This window comes from Zonotrichia leucophrys, chromosome 19 (genome assembly GCF_028769735.1).
Source record: "Zonotrichia leucophrys gambelii isolate GWCS_2022_RI chromosome 19, RI_Zleu_2.0, whole genome shotgun sequence".
In the NCBI taxonomy this organism is placed as follows: domain Eukaryota; kingdom Metazoa; phylum Chordata; class Aves; order Passeriformes; family Passerellidae; genus Zonotrichia; species Zonotrichia leucophrys.
The window spans coordinates 11312085-11325315 of NC_088188.1; the positions used below are offsets into that span (position 1 = coordinate 11312085).

Sequence of the window (13231 nt, forward strand, 5' to 3'; positions counted from 1 at the left end):
CCATTCAAACTGCTCATGCAGATAAAATCAGGAAACAAAATCACATCTGAAATCACAAGGACTGGGTGTCTGTTTGCAAAAAGAGTGTTTGACTTTGGTGTTTGTTAGTGGTACTGCTGGTGGAGGTGCTCAAGTTCAAAGTCCTGGAGGAGAAGCAGGGATTTCCAAGCTGGGGCTGTGGCACTTTCATTTGCTGCTGAGGAACATTTCTGCTGTGGAGGCTTAAAGATGGTGTTTTTTCTCAATTCACACTGCAAATGTTAATGCTCATATTGTGCCAGTGCAATTACTTGACTGCAGTGATAAAATATCATCCAAATAACTGAAGAAGCACAAAGGGAAAAACAATCCCTCAAAAACCTGAAGGGCAGATGAACATGAAATGGAAACCCAAAATAATGCTGGGATCTTCAGGAGCCCAGCTGGGTGTGCCACAGGACCTGGCAATGCCCGGCAGTGCCTGGCAGTGCCCAGCAATGCCCAGCAGTGCCCAGCAATGCCCAGCAGTGCCCGGCAGTGCCCAGCAATGTCCAGCAGTGCCCAGCAATGCCCGGCAGTGCCCAGCAGGGCCCGGCTGGTGCTGTGGTGGCTCCTGAGCAGGCTGGGATGCTGCAGAGCCCCTCAGCCCAGCAGAGCTGCAGAGCCTGGGCAGGGGCTCACCCCAGGGCACTGCTGGGCACTGCAGAACCCACCGCTGCCTTTCCAGGGCACTCTGCTGTCCCCGGCTCCATTCTCGCCTGCGAGGTAATTGGGTTCCATTATTTGATATATAAAGTGGGAGTGGGAGGGAGGGTCAGGGAGGACGAATTAAAATGAATTGAGAATCTTTATGTGAAGAGAAAAGAGGACTGGAGGGAGCCATGATAACTCTTTGCAAATACTTAGAGGGACATTATGAAGAGGACAGAGACCAATTACTCTCATTAGTCAGTGCAGCAGAACAAGGAGCGATGCTGTGTGCTGCTGAAGGGAAACCTGGAGTCTGATGCAAAAGTTCCAAGGATAACAGCACAGAAGGAGCCATCAGGGGAAGGTTTGTCCTGGCTTGGCTGAAGAACCTGGTCCAGAGTTCAGGCAACTGACATGCAGACTTCCAGGTAATTCACCAGTGCATTGGGGAAAAGGTTTTGCAGATTTCATGTTTACCTGGCATATATTCCTACTCAACTGGGGACATATTTCCTGTTCTCGTATCAACCCTCAATATTTGACGTGACACCTTAGGAATCCACCTACAGTTTGTTGCTCCTTTTGATCAGACACTTCTCAAGGAAATGGGAGGGAAGAGGAGAAAACCTGGGAGGAACCAGAGTGGGAATCAGGGGGAGTATATTAGCATTTGCTGAGCTGGGCGCAAGAATCACTCAGGAAATTAAAAGCAGAATGATATTTTGGGGTGATAAAACATTAAAGTATGAAACTTGCATTTGACTCAGATCCAGCCTCAATTTTTCCTTTTTAAGCTGCAGTTTAGGAAAAGCTGAACACTTGCCAGTGACAAATGCAGGCTCTGGACTCTTGCAAAAGGGAGAAAGAATTAAATTATGTTAGTTGGTAATGAAAAGACGTGAGAAATGCAGAAAGAGGACAAAGGAAAAAGGTAACCATGGAGGTGAAACAAAAAGGTGCAAGAGTTTCCTTACACCATGTATTAATTAAGGCAATGCAGTGATTTTCAGGGTGACGCCAAGCTCACTCAAAGTCTGACCAAAGAGGTCGGGCAAGGTCCTGGGGCCTTTGGCACAGTGCAGGGTGGTGGTGGTGATGTGTGCCAGTGCCCTGCTCTTGGATGAAGCCTCAGCTTTCCATTGGCACAGTTATAAGCCTTTTGTTCTGTTGGGTTTTTGTTTGGCTGTTATTATTTTCCTATGTTTGGAAATACACCCAAAGAGGGTGTAAAGCCTGCTGCAAAGGCAGCATTTATTTGATAAATCAGATACCCTATATGCAATGTAACATAAAAGCCCCGTGTGGTTGGTTTGTGCTGATTTTCCTGTTTTCTGTGTGTGAATGTGGTTCAAGAAACAGTGTCAGCTCTGCTTACACAAGCTGGGAGTGGCACCCAGCATTCCCCATGCCAAAGCTCCGTGGTCCCTGTCCTGCAGGGGCACCATCCCTGCCCTGTTTGTTTTCATTCATCCAGCCTCTTGAGCAGAACGATCCCCCGAGCAGGCAGTGATTCAATCACTGATTTTCTCTCATTCCTTTTCACAGCTGTTATTGGAGGCACAGCTGTCACTACATCCATTCAGGGGAAAGAGATGATCAAAGAGGAAAAGACAGGAAAACACCATTTAAGAAATAAATGCAAAGTTATGATGCCTCTGTTTGCCTGAGAAAGAGAGATTTTTATGCAGCTTTTGGCATTTACAAATCCTTTGTGAAAAGGTCACCCTGTAGTTGGAATCTTATTAATACAGAAGAACGGCCCAGAAAATGTCATGTCTCTTTACCCTGGTATTTGCCCGGGAAGGAGTGACTCAGCACGCAGGGCTGCTGGGCAGGGGGGCACAGCACGTGCGGGGCTGGCAGAGGTGGCAGTGCCACCGCTGCCCGCGACCCTGGAGCAGCGGGTCCGTGTGTGCAACCCTGCACCTCCCTGGCTGCAGAGCGCAGCCCATCCACTGCCCACGGCATGCAACATACACGTACATAACCCCCCAAAAAAGGCAAAATGTATAACTGTTCTAGAAACATACACACAGATTTTATAGGGGTACGGGTATAATCGCATCCAGCAGGGCGTGGGGATGGAGTTTTGGCAAATAAAGGCTGTGAGGGCAGTGTGAGATGCTGCAAGGGGAAGACAGAGTGCACAATGAAGAAGACACGATAAATGCATTTCCTCTGGAAAATCACCAAGAAAAAGTTGAAGTTTGTCTGTCATCTGCAGTTTATATTTCAATCTTTAATCTACTGCTTTTAGTTATGTTTGTGCTCACTTCCTTCAAGGGAATTTTCGTTCTGTTTGCCTTAGTGGTGACTCATGTTACCTTTAATATGTTTTGGCAGAACTGAGGTGTTTATTTTAGCAGAGTAGTGGAAACAGTTGTGAGCGTGGTGGCGCTGGCTGCGGCTCCTGCCGTGTCACCGAGTGGGCAATGCCCTGGCTCAGGCTGACCCGGTGAGCTCTGAGCACACAATCAATCACCACCACACCTCACCCTGCGCACAATTTCTTCATTTTTAATAACTGGCACAGTGAAACATTTTGCCACTTCTGACACGTCACAGACTGATGCTGAATGGAGCTGTCTCGTTCAGCATCTTCTAACCCATTACAGTGTTTTCATTTTACTTTTCTCTTTACTGGAGCTGCAAGAGCTCAAGGTGGTGTTTATAACAGAGAACAACTGTGATACACCACCTCTGACTGGGGAACTTCTCAATATCAGCGCTTCTTTCATTTTTATTTCCCGTGGGATTTAAGGTTGCTGCTGCCCTGTCCTGTGACCCAAACATTGCTTTCCTCTCAGGACACAGATCTAGCATGAGCGCTCATGAAAGGACACACATTGTCCCTTGGTTATTCGTGCATCACTGCTCACTCACAAGCTGACTGAATTCTGCAAAGCTGTGGGCAGAAAGCCTCTGGTGCTCACCTCCACATCCAGCATCATGCCAGTGAAAGATTTTACAGGAATGTAATTGCATTCCAAGATGAAATACCCCCAGTCTGGGTTTTCAGAACCACACCCAATTCTTTAAGAGCATTTCCCTTCCACTGCAGCTACACAGCCTGAGTACCACATCACTCCTCCTTTACCCCTTTTCCCCCAGCCCACCCCAGGTGCCTCTCACCATCACCTTCCTGGTCCTCAGGCTCTGCTGCTCACTGGGGAATGGCTGTCACTGCCACTGCTGCTGCCACTCATGAAAGCACAAAGGAAAATTGACAGACAGCAAGCAAACCAGTGGCTTCTGAATCCAGCTGCAGAGCCCCAAGTGAAGGTCACCCAGAGCTCTGTGTGGGAGCTGTTGGTGTTCATATTTGTAAAGCCTTTTGTGAGCACTGTAACGATGAATGGTGACGGCTCATGTTGGTGTGCCTGTGTACACACACACACAGACCCCCCCACGTTGGAACACTATGCCAAAGAAATTATGTTTCACATAATTTCTAGTGTCATCTTTGATTAATTTGCGTTTATTTTCTCATTATGACTCATCCCTCATTTCAAAGGTGTCCTTCCAACCAGAACATGGGAAGAGGACCAAGAAGTGACAGGCAGCAAGGAATAATCTTAAGGCAAAGCCCAGGAAAGCCATTCCCACTGCCACATCTCTGGTTTAGCACTCCCACCCCACTTCCCACAGGCAGTTTCCTCTTTGGAGAACTTGTTTTCCCAGAACTGATTCATCGTGTCCCAAGGGCCACAGATTCCCCTGTCACCCTTATCAGTCAAGGAACAAAGAAATGCCTAAATCAGTGAGATTAGCCATGGGTCATTTGACAGCTACGCAGAGTCACAATATGCAGAAATACAAACAGCCCAGTGCCATTTATGCACCTTGTCAGCCCCCCCTGCCCCACTGTGATGTGTCTGGGCCACTCTGTGTTGATTGCCACAGCTCAGTGCTGAACGGGCTGCAGGACATGTCCCCAGTGCTGTGACCCTTGCTCTCCCCCTGCCCAGGGTGGCCACCTCTGCCATTGTGCAGTAAATCACAGCTCCACTGGCCACAGTATTGTTGGTGAAATGGCTGGAGAACATCATAAACAGAACTCGTCCGGGGAGATATTTCATCTCAAGCTTTGATGGCGAGGTCAGCACTCCTCAAACACATCTTCAGCTGCAGGTCAGCCCTCTCTGCACTCTATTTTGAGATCTCCATACCCCATTTGCTAACCCTGGAGCAGTCACAAGACCCTCTGGACTCCTGTCTCTCCCTAAAATCCTGCCCAAACCTGTTGTCTCTGGAGGCACAAGTGGGTGCTAGAAAACGTGAGCTCACCTTTCTGCTCATGTGTGAACTGTACAACACAGACACAGCTTGTTCTTTGCCTAATACAGAATTAAACGTTATGCAACTCACTGAGTGATATGTTTTGTCCCACGAGAGATTTGCTTCAGAAATACAAAGACAGAAAAATACTCAACTGTCATTATCATGCCAGTTTTTAATCAGCTGGGAAATGCTGCTTCTTCCCCCAAAAGAGCAGGCTGGATAGAAACAATGTTCTACCTCTGCCTCCCCCAACACTGCTTCCTTTTCCCACAGAAATTTTCCATTTTAATTAGATTCCTTTATTACCACCCTCTTTTCTAGCATATCTTTTCTTGCTGTTAAACTTTTTTCCCTCTACATATCTATTTTTCATTTTCTTCAATTGCCAAGAGCTACAGCATGTGTCCATGTGCATGTGCTGGGGGAAGGAGAAGAAAGAGATAAGAAAGGAATAAAAAGAGAGAAAAGATGGGGAAAATGAATCTGATAATTGTTGGAAAGAATTGTTGCCAGCAGCAAAAGTGCTGAAAAGCCACTTTCATGAAACCAGAAAGTTTTCCTATTTTGCCAGGATGGAGGTGACACCCACAGGCCCTTCCCCACCCTGGCTGCACCCCAAAAGCGCAGGGGGCAGTGAAGCCCTGAGTGCCTGTACAGCCTCTGCTCTGCCGTAAGGATTCATGCAGAGAACAAACCAAGCAGAAATAAGCAACCTCTGGTTTCTAAGCCACTCCAGCTCGCTGACAGCTCTGGCCCACCATGCTGAGGAGGGGGATGCCCATGAGCAGTGTGGGGCTGCTGGCCCCAGAGCTGTGCTGTGCAAGTGCTGATTTGTGTCTTTCCTTGATGCACGTTAAAGCTTACATTTGCATTCCAACTCCAATGAAAAATTTATGACTGTTAAACTTCTGTATGTCATAATTAAACACAAACAATAATTTCCAAATAACTGTTTACCATGCTGCATATTCAATTGTGCAATCAATCTCAGTGACTCTTTTTCCTTGCAGAGGAAGGGAGGCGGGCTGTACCCGCCACACGCGCTCGCACCCAGCCCGTGGAAGATGAAGAGTCAATCTGACATTTCAGGAGAGAGCAGTTACCTGTGGAATAAATAGATTGAAGCCCTGTCATTCCCAAATAGATGCCACCTCCTCCTGCTATTTGTTTGGAGGAAGCCTCCCAGAGAGATGGATGGGACAACTGCTGTTCAAACATTAATCTTAATGCAGAGAGAGAGGGAAGCAGCTGCTTGCAGAGCTCTGCCAAGGGACCTGCAAGGAACGTGTGTGAGGTGGTCCCAGCCCTGCCCCAGGGATGGCCCCACAGCCAGGACCTGCTCTGGGAGGGGACAGGGACCAAGTGACCAGCAGAGACCCCCTGTGCTTGTGACAAGCTCTAGCAACAAGCAGGCAAGGGGATGAGCAGGGAAAGCTCCACTGAAAACCGGCAGAGGAAAAAGACCTTGGCCTGAGGGTAAGGTCCTGCCAGAGGCCCCGTCCCTGGGCATTGCCACCCTTGCCAGCTCAGGTGGCTTTGCTGGCAGTGCCCAGGGCGGCCAGTGAGGACCAGGGCAGCTGTGGGAGCTGAGGAGGCGGCTCATGCTGAGTCAGTGGCACTGTAAGCCAGGTACTGCTGGCATTCAGAGCAGCCTCTTTCCTTTGTGGCATAAAACCTGCACTGGTGACCTGCCAGTGGGTGCCAATTGGTGGTGGCTTCACAGGGAACTGCATTTGTCCTGGAAACAAGGAAAATAAAAGATATAATGGAGTTCAGTGGTGCAATACAAATAACAGTGTCCTTTTACATTACTAACAACACACTCTACGCTGTCTGGCTCCCTGTTCTCCTGAGGACACCACTAAGAAGCTCTCTGTAAATAGGATGTCTCAGTCAATGTGCTCTCCCAAAGACTGCATTAATCACCCTTTGTGAATGCAGTCTCGGGGGCAAGGACTGTGCTGGGTGGGAGGAAGGCATCCCTCCTCATCTGAGCGGTGTGGGCACTGCTGAGGCCCAGAGCGGAGATGCCAGCTGTGGCAGGCCCCACGCTGCAGGAGAGCCAGTGCCACGGCAGCACGGGGCTGCAGACAGGGCCACGAGCCCCCGGGGGCTGGCAGAGGGCTGTGGAGGGCACGAGGGGATGGACGACAGCTCTTGGGCAGCCCTGAGCTCTGCTGCCTCCACGAGCAGGTGCCAGGGAGTCTGGAGTGCACCTGTGAGCTCAAGGGCCTTCTAACTGGGTCTGAAGGGTTTCTGCTCCAGACTGTGGGTTTACGCTGTCCCCAGACCGATTCCAGTGACCGGAAGCTACTTCCACCCAGAGAATTTGTAAAGCTGAATATTGTCCCAGACTGGGCGCCTTCTGTAACTGCAGCCCCTGCTCATGCAGAGAAGGACAGGGCTGGCAGCACATGGAACCCGCTCTGTCGCCTGCCACCAGGGCCAGGTGTGCCCATGCAGGGCAGGTGTGCCCATGCAGGGCAGGTGTGCCCCATGCAGCAGCTCTCAGTGAGATCCTGTGTGCTCAGCTCATGCCACGGCCAGAAGATTTCACCTCTCTGGGCTGCCAGCTTGCTGGCTTCCATAAGGCCTGATTCCATAATTAAATTAAATTCTTTAGTGGTATTTAATGTTGCATATGCAACATTAATTTTTGTGCTAGCATGATCAGTGCCATATTCACACTTGTTTATTCTCAGGGTGTTAACGCAAATCCTGCTGTAAACACATTTTCACAGGTCAAAAGCAAAGCATAAAAATCAACAAAAATATTTTCATCATTAGTTTATCAGTTCTACAGTAAATGTGATGAGAGAAAGAATGTCTTGAGAGCAGGAGAGGCTGTTGGAGGGCCCTGATGCTCTGAGACTTGTCATCCCACAGGGGAGCTGCTCTCACAGCCACATCCAGCAGCAAACCCCACCTGGGAGTTTAACTAACCCCACAATATTTTGTCTTCCCTTCTGGCTGAGCCTCATGTCCTGCCTAGGCAGGAGGTTATACATGGGGTGAAAAGTTTAAGGGAAGGAAAAGGCTCTGAAAGGCACAGAACCCTCACTTTGGATTGCACAGATTCAAAGTGCTCCCACTGGGACCTCAAAACTGTGTCAAACAAATGCAACCTATTGTCTCTTTCCCTGCCTTAGTCCCTAACAAAGCTGTTTCCATTGCTGGGGAGACCCCTGGAGAAGGGTTAGCGTCCTGAGTAGCCCTTGTAAGCAGAACCAAATGAGGGAAGCGAGCAGACAACAGAGCAGAGCAAACAGATTTCATTTTCTGTCTATCAGGTTCTGTTAGCTTCACAGACAGGTCTCTATCACAGCCATGGCCTGTCTGGGGCCAGAGTGCAGCCAGCAGATTGAAATGGAAATGCCTGCTGAGGGCTGGTGCTGCTATTGAGGGAGCTCAATCCCCAGCTGAGCCTGGGCTGCTGCAATTACAGACATCCCTACCAAATCCTGCAGGCAAAGCTCTCTGCAGGGCTCACCCATAGCTTACAGCACATACCTCTGATGTGCATCCAGGTGAGATCAAACTGCTGCTGAAAAGGTTCTTTGTGCCTGCTCCTCCACACACTGCTGCAAACCCCTTTTACCCACCAAACTCTTTTCCAGCACCTGTAACACATCATGGGCAAACTGCTTAATCACCACAGCACCACTCATCCAGCCCTGGCAGCGGTGGGACACAGACCCCAGCCACCTGAACAGCCCTCACTGCTACAGAGAAGCACCACCAGGAGGTGAGGGAAAGAAAATTTACCTAGTAATTGCTAACAAAGCCCCATATTTCCTTGCTAGCACATATACAAGGGAATTTGGCTCTCTTGCTGCATTAATGCCACTTGTGAAAACTAACTTGGGAGGCTGGATGTTTTTTCCAGGGTAAGGAGATGTTCCAATTACCACTAAATTGCCAGCACTTGGAACAACACTGCATATTAATTCAAAGCAAGTGAATGTTCATTGAATTACCCAGAAGAGTAAACAGCTTTTTGTGGGCTGTGTAAATAATCCCAGGGTAACGAAGAAATTGGGAAAAGAGACTTTAAAAACTAATTTACCTGGGCAGAGAAAAAAAATCCAAAGGAAGTGAGTAAAAGAAAGGGTTATCAGTGAAATGGCTATTGTGGTTGTCACAAGCTGGGTGATGCGTGTGTGAGTGGAAGGAGCAGCCCCAGGCTGCCCATCCCAGCAGCCCTGGGACAGGAGCACACGAGCAGCCCCATCCCTGCCCCGCAGCCCCCTGGCTGCCCCAGGCTCCCCACGGCAGCAGAAACAAGGAGCCAGTGCTGCGGGAGCAGGAAGGGGATGCAGGGGTTGCAGTTCTCCCACCTGAACCAAACTCCGATGCCTCTCCAGTGTCCACCACAGCCACCACTAACGAGCAAAGGTTTAATGAATACACCTGGCTTCAGGCAGTCTTCCACCATTTTCTTTTTTTCCAACTCAGCTCCCTCATCACTGAGCTAATGCACTAATGGACACTCACCATTACCTAACTTCCGACCTAATGGGCACAGCAAATAAGTGAAAGGCTCATAAAATCAAATTTACTGAGCATCATTCCTTTTGCTGTCCATTAACTGAAACTATTTATCAGGTTAAGCAGATCCAGGGTATGGAGCTATATCCATCTTGCATTAATGCTGTTACAGGGACATTTCAGGATCCCAGGCTCTCCAGCAGTTGCAGGGAAGTGCAGAGAGGCCAAGCTCTCGCTCCTGGCAGTGATTTCAGCAGCTTGAGGGCTGCACCAGCCCTGTCAGATGGGTGGGCTTTCTTCTTAAGGCATCAAGGAGCCCCAGTCAACTGGCTGCTGCAACATTCCCAGAGCAGGAAAGTGCTGTTAACCTTGATGTCAGTGCCTGGTTTAGAAATACCAAAACTAGAGACAGATTAGATGAACTCTGAAAACTTTCCTGTATATATATTTACAGCGTTTTCCCTTGCTAAGTTACTTTTTTCCTTTCTAAACTCTCAAGGCCCCAGTAAAGCCAGTCAACATGCCATTACAATCATTTGGGGACCAGTAAAGCTTTGAAAAATAGCATATGCACTGTGGATTTAAAGAAACCATGTGAACCACAGTAAGCCTTGAAGATAACTTTGAAATGCATTTTTATTTCTCAATAATTTCTTGAGAACCATTAAAAGAAATGAAAACTCTGCACCCTGGACAGACACAGAGTGGTAAAGCACTGTGAGGGGGGAAAAAATATCATCAATACTTTGGAAAGGATGTCAGGAGTCCCCAAGCACTGTTTTGCCAGCAGAGGCGACAGCTGCAGCTCCCCTGTTCCCACATCGGTAACCCCACGGCCACCCCAGAGCCCCACCCTGCCCCTCTGGGTGCTGCTGGTCCCTGCTGCCACCACGAGGCTCAGGCACCTGCTTGGGGTGGTGGCTTCCTGCTTGAAATGGGTTTGGTCCCCAGAAACCCAGTCCTTCCTCTCTCCTTTCTCCTCCTAACCATCCATTTGACTATTTTCTAAAACAAAACAGCAGCTTCATCGCATCCAGGTAATGACATTTCAGGCCTGAAAGCGTGCTATGCACACAATTCAATGAATCAAACAGCCTCTAATGTCCCCTGACCTACTTCTCAGATCCCTCATTGTATCTGTTTAAGATAAAACCCTTGCCAGGATTAAAGCATTCATGGCATATGTCCAAGGGGCAGAAAAGGCCATGCTGCAACCACAAACCAAAAAAAATGCTCGTGGCAGTTTCTGTGTTGTATTTTACCTTCAGGACAGGAAAAACTTATTTAAACTGTGAATTATCACACCCGTGGGAAGAGCTGAAGCCTCTCATTGCAGTGGTGCCTCCTGAGCCAAACGCAGCCTCTGAATGTACCTTTCTTCCTGTAAGGTGAGAACAAGACATCAACAGAAATTAGGATCTGTTTTTCCTCTTAAAAAAACCTTGATTTTCTTCAGTATTTATGCTATAAATGGGAATTAAGTAGTAAAGGATTTGAAGCCATTAAATAACGAAATTCCTGGTTTTCCATTTTCTCAGCTGTGGGTTAGTTTGGTCTCCAGGACAGGTGGCACTTTGCAGTGGAATACCAAATGCATTTGGAACATTTCTCAAGCATTCCCAGCTGGCAGGAGAGTGAGCTAGGTTCTGAAGGCCACGGTGGTACCAGAGCCTGGGGAAGAGACAGGGATGCACAGTCAGTGTGCCCTGTGGGACACTCTCAGCACATGGCAACGAATTCTGAGTGGGATTTACCCTTTTCTGGGGGTGCCCCTCTGTGCCCTGGGAGTGCCAGAGGACAAACTGCAGCCCGGCCTGGTGTCCCAGTGGGATGAGGGCAGGGTGACGCTGTGCCGGTGCCATGGCAGTGCCCAGGGGGTGTGCCAGTGGGATGAGGGCAGGGTGACACTGTGCCCAGTGCCATGGCAGTGCCCAGCCTGGTGTGCCAGTGGAATGAGGGCAGGGTCACGCTGTGCCTGTGCCATGGCAGTGCCCAGGGGTGCCCCAGTGGGATGAGGGCAGGGTCACGCTGTGCCTGTGCCATGGCAGTGCCCAGGGGGTGTCCCAGTGGGATGAGGGCAGGGTCACGCTGTGCCTGTGCCATGGCAGTGCCCAGCCTGGTGTGCCAGTGGGATGAGGGCAGGGTCACGCTGTGCCTGTGCCATGGCAGTGCCCAGGGGGTGTGCCAGTGGGATGAGGGCAGGGTCACGCTGTGCCCGGTGCCATGGCAGTGCCCAGGGGTGCCCCAGTGGGATGAGGGCAGGGTCACACTGTGCCCGGTGCCATGGCAGTGCCCAGGGGTGCCCCAGTGGGATGAGGGCAGGGTCACACTGTGCCCGGTGCCATGGCAGTGCCCAGGGGTGCCCCAGTGGGATGAGGGCAGGGTGACACTGTGCCGGTGCCATGGCAGTGCCCAGGGGTGCCCCAGTGGGATGAGGGCAGGGCGGCGCTGTGCCTGTGCCATGGCAGTGCCCAGGGGGTGTCCCAGTGGGATGAGGGCAGGGTGACGCTGTGCCGGTGCCATGGCAGTGCCCAGCCTGGTGTGCCAGTGAGATGAGGGCAGGGCGACGCTGTGCCTGTGCCATGGCAGTGCCCAGGGGGTGTCCCAGTGGGATGAGGGCAGGGCGGCGCTGTGCCTGTGCCATGGCAGTGCCCAGGGGTGCCCCAGTGGGATGAGGGCAGGGTGACACTGTGCCGGTGCCATGGCAGTGCCCAGGGGTGCCCCAGTGGGATGAGGGCAGGGTGACACTGTGCCGGTGCCATGGCAGTGCCCAGGGGGTGTCCCAGTGGGATGAGGGCAGGGTGACGCTGTGCCGGTGCCATGGCAGTGCCCAGGGGGTGTGCCAGTGGGATGAGGGCAGGGTGACACTGTGCCCAGTGCCATGGCAGTGCCCAGCCTGGTGTGCCAGTGGGATGAGGGCAGGGTCACGCTGTGCCTGTGCCATGGCAGTGCCCAGCCTGGTGTCCCAGTGGGATGAGGGCAGGGTGACACTGTGCCTGTGCCATGGCAGTGCCCAGGGGTGCCCCAGCCCCAGCAGAGCCGGGCAGTGCCAGCCCTGCACACTGGCCCCTAGAGCTGCCCGAGGCTCCGTGTGGATGCCAGGCTGTGCCGTGCTGCAGCTGGGCACGGGGTCAATGACAGTGAAGAGAGGAGCAGGAGTACACTGTGAGCTGGTTTTCAGCTAATTTAGCACATGATGTCAGCTGTGCAGGCTCGGGCTATTTCTATTCCCCCCATTAACCTCAGCCCTGACAGATTGTGCTGCTGCACTTCAGGGACCATCCATCAATCCCCAACTCCCAGTGACACTGCTCCCACTTCACTGATGGCGACTGAAGAAGAATTCCATTGTTTCTGAGGATCAGGCCTCCAGGAACCCATGGTGCTGCTGGAGAGGGGGATTCAGGCACTGGTGCTTGGCCCTTTCAGCCGGGTCAGTACCTGACCCGATGCGTGCTGTGAGTGGACACCAGGCTCTTGGCAAGGCCTCTTGCAGATGAGCTGAAAACCTGCTGTCCCAAGTCACCAGGGTCTGTGAGAATTTGACTATTTCTGTTTTTGTCAGAGATGGGCAACTCTAAGTCCTAGAGTTCTACTTAAAATCTTGCCACCATCTTGCATACTGAATTTCTTCTGTTCTAGCAAGAATAGGGCTTTCAGTCTGAACCCCCTGTACTGTCAGTGAAAGATTACATGAGATATGTGATGTGGGACAAATCTTTCTGATTTTTCAGAGGAAGTTTCATTATTTCAATTTTCTCACGTTCTGGAGAGGAAAAAGAACTCCCGTACA

At 50.7% G+C, this 13231-nt stretch overlaps 1 long non-coding RNA gene across 1 annotated transcript in view; it reads right to left on the bottom strand.

The window, feature by feature from the left end:
• Nucleotides 1–10682: 10682 nt before the first annotated feature.
• Nucleotides 10683–13231, bottom strand: part of LOC135455643 (uncharacterized) — a 40409-nt gene continuing 37860 nt past the window's right edge. Inside the window, exon 7 of the long non-coding RNA XR_010442364.1 lies at nt 10683–10819. This is a non-coding gene — a long non-coding RNA (uncharacterized LOC135455643). The remainder of the gene's footprint in view (nt 10820–13231) is intronic.